Source organism: Chionomys nivalis, chromosome 3, assembly GCF_950005125.1.
Source record: "Chionomys nivalis chromosome 3, mChiNiv1.1, whole genome shotgun sequence".
Classification (NCBI taxonomy): domain Eukaryota; kingdom Metazoa; phylum Chordata; class Mammalia; order Rodentia; family Cricetidae; genus Chionomys; species Chionomys nivalis.
Window position 1 is genome coordinate 83,611,694 of NC_080088.1, and position 7,801 is coordinate 83,619,494.

At 48.3% G+C, this 7,801-nt stretch overlaps 1 non-coding gene across 1 annotated transcript; it reads left to right on the forward strand.

The window, feature by feature from the left end:
* The first annotated feature begins 3,845 nt into the window (after positions 1 to 3,845).
* Positions 3,846 to 3,919, forward strand: Trnan-guu (transfer RNA asparagine (anticodon GUU)). The gene has a single exon. It is a non-coding gene; the product is annotated as a tRNA-Asn (tRNA).
* Positions 3,920 to 7,801: the final 3,882 nt, after the last annotated feature.

Here is a 7,801-nt window from a genome sequence, read left to right on the forward strand (position 1 = left end):
CTCCCTTATTCCCTTCCCCCTCTCTCATCCTCCCTCTCCTGTCTTTGTCCCTTATCCCTGCCCTCTGTCCCTCTGGGGCAAAGAAATCTCCTTTGTGCTGAGACCTTGGTGTTGGGTGTCTTGAGCCGACTTTGAGGTTCCCTACAATTCTGATTTCATCAAGTTGGCTATCAACATTAACTTATAGGGGCTGGAGAGGTGGCTCAGTGGTTAGGAGCTCTTGCTGTTCTTCCAGGGGACCTGGGTTCAGCTCCCGTGTCAGACAGTTTACAACTGCTTCTAGCTGTACCTTTCTTCTGGATTCCATGGGTTCTGACACCCAGTCACAGAGATACATAAGGTTTCTTTTTTTTTCACAGAAATCTTTAATAATACAAAGATTACACTTACACTCCCTAAGCTGGGCTTGGGACGTCCGTTCCCTGAGCACCATCCTTGCTGTCACATAAATTCTGCTCTTGTTCACACGTGTTCCCCCATCAGGTAGAGACACCGAGCTCCCCGGGATAGACCCGAATGTCAACAGCCACTGTCCAGCCCAGCAGCCACTCTCCTCACCAGAACCGTGGGGAGCAAACTCTAACAGCAGACTCCGAGACTACGCTAGATCCCATGTGCCAAGCCTGGGTAGTGTGAGCCAAGGAGGGCAGCCTTGGGTATTTGGAAGGGCATGGGCTTGGGAGGCAGAAAGATTTGTGCTCAACATTTTTAATTAAGTCTTTTACGGTTGTAGTCTCCTGTTAACAGAATTGTATGTCTATTATGGTAAAATTAGAAAGCAGATACACACAAACACATTTGGTCATGTCTGCCATGACTCCCCTACTCTGGTAGTAACACGCGAGGTCTATGTACATGTGTGACTGGGCCAGACTCAGAGGGCGTGCCTAAAAATGAGCTTTCCATCTCTCCCTACTCTGTATCCTTTCTTTTCTCCACTGAAGCGTTAATTCATGCTATGATCTTTTGAATGCTTTGTGTGTATATGTGTATATGTGTGTGTACCGGTGCACACACATGAGGGATGTGTGTGTGTGTGTGTGTGTGCACATGCAGGCCAGAGGACAACTTCAGGTGCAAGTTCTCAGATACCGTACACATCATTGGTTTTTTTGTTTGTCTGTCTAGGCAGGCTTTCTCACCATCCTGGACTTTGATGAATGGATAAGGCTGGCGGCCCAGGGAGCCCCAGAGATCCACCTGTTTCCACTTCCTCGGTGCTGAAATTAGAAACACTGGGATGGCAAGCACATGCCACCCTGCCTGGATGCTCACTTATCCATTGACTGATGATTGATTGATTGGGTTCTGGGGATCCATTCAAGCCCTCAGGTGGGCACTTTATAGACGGAGCTCTCTCCCCAGCCCCTTTCAAAACAGCAGCAGACAACCCCCCTTGTAGGCATTAGAAACCCCAGGACAATCTAAAGTAAGAATTCTACCTTCCCTTCACGGCTTAGCTTTCCCCATTTTCCTAGCTCAACCCGGAACCAGGGACAGAAGGAAGGGTGGGGGAGGGCGGGAGGGACAGACAAATTTTTCCTTAATTAACTTTAAGGTAGCTCTTACAACCATAATTAGGAAAACGTTATTTCCCCATTTCAAGGGAAAGACAACTGGTTCCATTTCACACACACCCGTCACAGTTCCACCTACACACACACTTCTGAGGAACCAAAATAAAGACAGTTGTCTCCAAACATCACCCAACACATGCACCTGGCTGCTGAGGTGGAGACTGAGATAGCTCCTCTCTCCTTTGGACAGGCCCAGCCTGGCAAAGCCCTTCTCTCCTCGCCCTCCCTCCATTTTTATTTTACATGTCTGTGCACTAGGTGTATGCAGTGCTCACAGAGACCAGAAGAGGGCGTCAGATCCCCTGGAACTGAAATTACAGGTGGTTGTGAGCTGTTGTGTGGGTCCCAGTCTTCTGGAAGAGGAGCCAATGTTCCTAACCACCGGGCCATCTCTCCAGCCCCTGCTCTTCTCTTTTTACATCACGTGCTGAACCCCAGGAGCCCAGCCACCTCCTCGCTGAAGCAGAGCTAGCTGTCACTGGGTGGAAGCACTGAATTAAAAAACAGTTCTATGATTCAAAAGCAGCGCCCAGAAAAGCCACGTTAAGAGTAGGGGAATGTGAAACACATTTATTAGGATAGTTACCAACTCTTTTTTTTTGTTTGTTTGTTTTTTGTTTTTGTTGTTGTTGTTTTTGAGACAGGGTTTCTCTGTAGCTTTGGAGCCTGTCCTGGAACTCCCCTTTGTAGACCAGGCTGGCCTCGAACTCACAGAGATCCGCCTGCCTCTGCCTCCCGAGTGCTGGGATTAAAGGCGTGCGCCACCACCGCCCTGCAACCAACTCTTAAAATGCAGAGAAATTGGATGCTTGTGAGTTCTTGGTAAGAATAAACCATCGGACAGATCCAGAAATTCCACTTCTCGATGTGTTCCCCAGGGACTCAAATAGATGTCAGTACGGAGAAGTCAGTACGGAGAGCTGAACAAAAGACAAAGTGTGGTGCAGATGAACTGGGGGTCAGTATTCAGGCGAGAAGAGGGAATCAGGGTTAGTGTTACCGTAGGAGTAAATCATGAGGACGTCACGCTGAGACCAGCCGGTCACAAACACTCAAAGACTGGATAATCCCACGCGGGTGAGGCATTTAAGAATAGTTCAAATAGCTGGGAGGTGGTAGCGCACTCCGGAGGCAGAGGCAGGTAGATTTCTGTGAATTCGAGGCCAGCCTGATCTATAGCCTGAGTTCCAGGATAGCCAGGACTACACAGAGAAGCAGTCTTGAAAAACCAAAAAGAAAAAAGTTCAAGTAATAAAGCTGTCTCTTATACTGTCTTTACTATTATCCTAATAGAGATCGGAGACAGCTGGGCAGTGGAGGCTCACGCCTTTAATCTTTGATCTGACGCCCTCTTTGGTCTCTGAGGGCACTACACGCATACCATCACCCAGATACATAATTAAAATATGGTTCAAATGATACGAAAAGATCAGTATTAAGTGGGAAGAGCGAAGCAGAGGATGAGGAGGAAGAGGAGGAGGAGAAAGGATATGGAAGCTTGAAGAGCATGACCTGGCATAGATGGAGCCCCCCAGTCTGTCGAGTGATGGATGCGGGGACGAAGAGGTCCTAAGGGTGGGCACAGTCTACCTATGTCAACCTTCCCCGGACAGCCCGCTCTCAGTGGGTTAAATTCAGAAGCCAGGGGAAGGAAGGCCTAGCCTTCGGTGACTATTTAAAGGAGCATTGTAATTGCCACAAATCTCTTTCTGCTGTCTCCTAAACCAGCGTGCTCATAGGAGGCTCCACTCCCCTAAGGGGGTGTACATTTGTTCTCAGGACGTGCCAAAACAAACAAACAAACAAACAAACAAACAAACAAACTAACTAACTAACTAACTAACTAACTAACTAAACATCAACAACAACAAAAAAAAAACCTTTCTTTTTTTCAACCGTATAAAGTGCAAAATACCTATGACCGCACACAGATCCACACTTTATCAGCCTCGTGAAATGTTTTTTTGCTTGCTTGTTTGCTTGGAAAGTGGGAGGTGATGAGAACACTCAAAAGGCAGGAGCGTTCACGACCGCGAACAAGGGCAGAGCTCTAAACTTTGGAGCCTCCCGTGGAGGCTGGGAGTCTGCCTGGCCCAGCGCCGCCCGGCTCTCGGGAGGATTTGAGCGGCGGCTCCGCCTCTCCCCGCCCTCGCGCAGCCTCAGCCCACAGGGCTCTGCAGGCTCCGACGCCTCCCGGGAGTCCGGAGCGCCAACTCCCAGGCCGGCCGCAGAAATGTGTACACAACTCACGGCCATCAAAGTAGCTGCGTCTCTGTGGCGCAATCGGTTAGCGCGTTCGGCTGTTAACCGAAAGGTTGGTGGTTCGAGCCCACCCAGGGACGGCAGTGCTTCTTTTAACCAAAACATTTTAGAAATGTTCTCACCGTTCTTGGATAAATAGCAGCGCTGCCTAAGGCTCTCACTGCGACAGCCCTGGGTTCCCCAACCTTTTTCTTTTCTTTTCTTTTTTTTTTTTTTTTAAAGATTTATTTATTATGTATACAACATTCTGCCTCCATGTATGCCCGCACGCCAGAAGAGGGCGCCAGATCTCATTACAGATGGCTGTGAGCCACCATGTGGTTGCTGGGAATTGAACTCAGGACTCTGGAAGAGCAGCCAGTGCTCTTAACCTCTGAGCCATCTCTCCAGCCCCCTCCCCAACCTTTTTCAACAGGGTACGGAAGTGCCTTACTGGAGTTGGTTCACATCTGCACACAAACTAGCAACACAGACCTCCCAGGAACAGTGAACATATAACACCTCTCGTGTAGCTCAGAAAAAGAAAAGAAAAACCCCTCGAAACCGAATAGCAAATGCGGTCTGCTCTGTACAGTAGCTAGCTACTACTGTACTCCCAAACGGAGGACCAGGAGGCGGCTGTGTGGCTGCAGTCTGGAAGGGCATGCCATACGATGCCACATTTAGCTTTTGAACGATGGGTTTGGCTCTAGGAAAACACGTTACATTCAACCTTAGGCTGCTGGCAAATTTTCACCTCAAACTTTAACAGAAATTGTACGAGTTTGTGTTAAAAAGTTTTAAAAGACAGCCAAACATGCCTTTAATCCCAGCCCTCGAGAGGGAGATGCAGGCGGATCTCTGTGAGTTCGAGGCCATCCTGGTCTACAAGAGCTAGTTCCAGGACAGGTCCAAAGCTACAGAGAAACCCTGTCTAAAAAAAGAAAAAAAGAAAAAAAAAAGAGGACAGCCAGGTATGGTGACAATCCCAGCACTTGGGCAGCAGCACGCAGGTGGATCTCTATGTGTGGGTTTGAGACCAGCTTGGTCTACAGAACGAGTTCCAGGACAGCCAGGGCTAATACAGGGTCCTCATCTCAAAATAATTTTAAAAGCTCTACACGGGACATTTTCACCGTTAGGGTCACAGAGGACGTTGTATGGTTTTTCACTGAAGACTTTCCATAAAGACAAGAAATCAGCTACTATGCTAGCAAACTTTTCTTCCAAGACTGAGGTAGTAAAGCAAGGGCTTTGTGTCTGGACTCGACATCTTCACCAACAGAGTTAAGAGAGTTAGAGTCCAGAACAGTGGTTCTCAACCTGTGGGTCGCAGCTCCTTTAGGAGTTGTATTTCAGCTATTTAACAATCCATAACAGTAGCAGAATTACAGTTATGAAGTAGCAACGAAATAATTTTGTGGTGTGGGGGGGGTCACCACCACATGAAGAATTGTATTAAAGGGCTGTGGCATTAGGAGGGTTAAGGACTACTGCTCTAGAAGGGACAGTTACCTGAGTCCCCGAGGTGTTTCTTAGCAGGTGTTTCCACCAAATACCTGTTGACTTAAAAGTCCTCAAGGAGCCAGGCACTGGTGGCACACGCCTTTGATCCTAGCACTCGGGAGGTAGAGACAGGCGGGTCTCTGTGAGTTGCACACCTGTCTTTGGAAAAATCCGAAAGGAGATTGGGTTGCTAGGTAAAGTAGCAGGTGATTTCCTAAAACAGTCTTAGGCTCAAGTCTTCCTGAAGTACTCAAAATACAAAGAATGAAGATTCCACACCACCCACAGTATATGCCTTATAACAGAGGCAACAGGGTGAAAGCGAGTTGGTCGAATGATCATGTCTACACTAGAAATCTTTTTTAGTTGGTTGGTTGGCTTATTGAGACATGGTTTCTCTGTGGACCCTGGCTGTCCTGGAACATGCTCTGTAGACCAGACTGATCTCGAATTCACAGAGATCTGCCTGTCTCTGCCTCGAAAGTCACCACCACCCAGTGTACACTGTAAATCTTATCTAGTGAACATCAGTGATTACTAGTTTTAGGTGGGTTGAGAGAGTCTGGCTTCCATGGTGGCTCAGGCCTTTAACCCCAGCACTCAGGAGGGGGTTATATACACGGGGTATGGGCTCTTTCTAGCAGGGTTCTGCTGCCTCTCGGCCCCCAGGATCCTTTCCCTGATGTGTTCTCCCCACCTTGACTCCATTTGCCTCCATTTAACAGCTGAGCCATCTCTTTCTAAGAAGAGCAACGCCACCCTGAAACCAGCAAGCTGCTTGTGGCTAGCCCTGGACTATGAAGTCACCGAGGGAACACATCAAAAGCTTCATTCCCATCATCGCCCATGGAACGCAGGCCTGTCACATGGCACACGATCGGTACGGAAGGAATCCTGCTTTCTGTTTGGGTAATGGAGAGAGAGAACTGCACGTGATTGGTGGCGAGCATGAGGCCCACAGGAGAATACTTCCAGGCTGCTGAGAACGCAGTCAACATGGCTGGAGCTGTGTCTTCCTGATGCATGTGAAACAGGTCTCCAAGATCACATAGGGGGAGCATTTAAGAAGGGAAGACTCAAGGCAAGCGAGCAGGTGGGGGATGAGTACAAGCCCTTCTCTCAGCTTGTAGGACAGGCCCTGGAGACCCCGCATAAGGCTACACTTTACTGAGTGAAGTCAGGGCCTAACTGCCAGAGGTTCCTGAGGTCAAACTGAGGTCACGGGGCTCACCTGGCAATAATGCCAAGAAACAAGAGGTCAGGGAATGGCTGAGAGGCAATGATATGCCGAGGGTGAGGCAAGGTCAGGTGGCTCAGGACTCAGGACTTTTTTAAAAAATGGATGTGGTTCTAGGAAGACTGGGTAAGTAGGCCTGACACAGGAAGGAATGAAGGGCCAAGGTAGGGCCTGCATTACAGTGTTCATAGGTGGATGCAGACATTCGTGGGAGACATTCAGAATTTGGAGCAGAGTGCAGCTGGAGGGGAGGAATGTTCATTTGTCTGAGACTGGGTTTCAAGATGTTGCTCTGGTTGCCCTCATACCCAGGACTGCAGTGGTCTCCCCAAGTCTGGTTGCCCTCATACCCCGGACTGCAGTGGTCTCCCCAAGTCTCAGAGAAAGCTAGACACATGGAAGATTGTTAAGCTGTCCATTCTCAGTTTACTTCAGCTGTGTCTGATTTTCCATTATGGAGTTCTCTTTTATTCCAGCACACGAAAGGCAGAGGCAGGCAATCTCTGAGGTCGACCAGAGTGAGTTCCAGGACAGCCAGAGCTACAGGGAAACTGTGACTCAGAAACAAACAAAAACAGGCTAAATTTTGAACTCACTCTGTAACTGAAGATCTTGATCCTCCTGCCTCCTCTTCCTGAGTCAGCACTGGGGTTACAACTGTGTACCACAAAACTTGATTCAAAACGTCTTTTTTTTTTTTTTTTTGATGTTGTTTTCGTTTTTTCAAGACTGGGTTTCTCTGTGTAACAGCCCTAGCTATCCTGGAACTAGTTCTGTAGACCAGGATAGCCTCACAGAGATCCACCTGCCTCTGCCTCACGAGTGCTGGGATTAAAGGTGTGTGCCACCACCACACAGCGTCTTTTTTTTTAATTTATGTGCATTGATGTGAAGGTGAGATCCCCTGGAAATGGAGTTAGTTATGAGGTGTTATGTGGGAGCTGAGAATTGAACCTGGGTCCTCTGGAGAAGCAGCCAGTGCTCTTAACCACTGAGCCATCCCTCCAGACCTCCTTTTTAAAAGACATTTTAAACGCAAGAGTTGAGAGTAAGAGAGACATTTGGAAAGAAAGTAAGACATACTGAAGCATGGGTGTATCTCAAAATCTCACTTCATTCCTCGTTCTTCTGGGACGGTGCCTCCTGTTCCCAGGATTGAACCCAGGCTTGTATTCATGCTAGGCAGCCATTCTACCAATTGAGCTACACTCCTCAGTCCTGCTCCCTTTTCAAGTTAATT